Raw genomic sequence first — 1,765 nt, forward strand, 5'->3', positions numbered from 1 at the left:
GTGCTTATAGCAACCAGTGCTTAGACCTTGGCAGACTGAGTCCCTGCTTAATAGTAGCACCCAAACAAAGATCCCAGCCACTGGCTCTTCCCATCTGCAGGGCTGAGCTGGTGGCCCCATCTGGCCAGGGAGCTCAGCTGGCCATTCTGACTGATTTAAGTTCCCAGACAAGAGGTTGTACTGTCCATGAAGCCCATTCTATGCCTCCACTGGGCAGGGGACCAATTTCAAAGCTCCACCTAACTGCTAAGCACATTCTACAGCAAGGGTAGAAGAGCAAATGTACAGCCCCACCCAACTACTATGCATGGCCTCCAGTCCCACTCCGCCAGGAAGCCTAGTCATAGAATCCAGGCAGGCCTGGAGCCCATCCTACAGACCACAAGTAACCAAGCCAGCAGTCCACCTTGGCTGTGAGCATAACTACTGGCCCTGAATAGCCAGAAAGCCTGAACAGTGACCCTGGACAGCCTGGGAGCCCATCGTCCAGTACCGCCCAGCCTACAACCCCACCCAGCAGTAGAGCCCACACTGTGGCCCTGCCCAATTGTTGAACACAGCATGGGACCTTATCCAAACATGCCTTGCCCAAATTGCGGCCCACTAAATCATGGAATATAGAATTCAGCCCTACCCAACCAAGAGCCTGGATAAGACCCTGTTCACAGACCACAGCCTGCATCCCCACCCAACTGCAGGGTACAACTGAAGGCCTTGCCCAACAAGAGAGTCCAGACAGTAACCTTACATAACAGCACAGTATAGCCAAGGGCCTACCTAATTGTGAAGCCCAGCCTGTGGCCTTACCCAATCTGGGGGCATAGCCAGTGTCACCATCTGGTCAAGGAGTACATACAGCCTGAGGGCCAACCTAACCATGAGCAATTGTGGAGCCCAGACTTCAGCTGTGTGCAATTAGACTCTCACTAGTAGCATCATCCTGTTAGAGAACAGAGTCTGTTACCCCACACCCAGATACGGTTGCAAAGCCAAATTAGCAGCCCTACCTGACCACAGAGGATATCAGGAGCCCTACCCAACCAGGGAGATTACCTAGAAACCCCACTGGAATAAGAGCTCAATCAGCAGGCTAATCCAGTCATGGAGCTCAGCCAGTGGCCACCCCCCAACACACTCCACCCCTACCTCAGCCACAAATCTCAGAGCATGAACAGGCAGTGGGCCTCAACCAACTAAGGAACTTGATAGTAGGCCCTGCCTGCCTGTGGGCAATACCCACAGCTGATAGATCTAAAATCTCAAGCTGAGCAGACTGGAGAAGATCTTTCCTTCAAAAGTGAACCTGAAAAGTGTGGAAGCATGTATCACTTACTCAAATGCAGATGCCAACACAAGGTACAAGGATTACAAAGAATCAGGCGAACACATCACCGAAGAAAACTAATAAAGTTCTAATAACTGGTCCTAAAGAAAAGGAGATCTATGAACTGTCTGACAAGTAATTCAGAATAACCTTTTTAAAGGACTTCAGTAAACTACAGAACACATAGACAACTAAATGAAATTAGGAAAACAATGCGTGAACAAAATTTGGAGTTCAACAAAGATAGAAACTATCAAATTATCAAAGAGGAGGGAACACTCCAAAACTCATTTTAAAAGGTCATTAATTACTTTAATAGCATAGTGAAAATTGAATATAAAAAAAGAAGAAAATCTTTCCTAGCAATTTGTTAGTAAGTTAGGATATTTTGATGTCCTTGTTTATCTGCTATATTATATGGTTTTAACTGCTTGATCATCT

This window comes from Lynx canadensis, chromosome A1 (assembly GCF_007474595.2).
Source record: "Lynx canadensis isolate LIC74 chromosome A1, mLynCan4.pri.v2, whole genome shotgun sequence".
NCBI lineage: Eukaryota > Metazoa > Chordata > Mammalia > Carnivora > Felidae > Lynx > Lynx canadensis.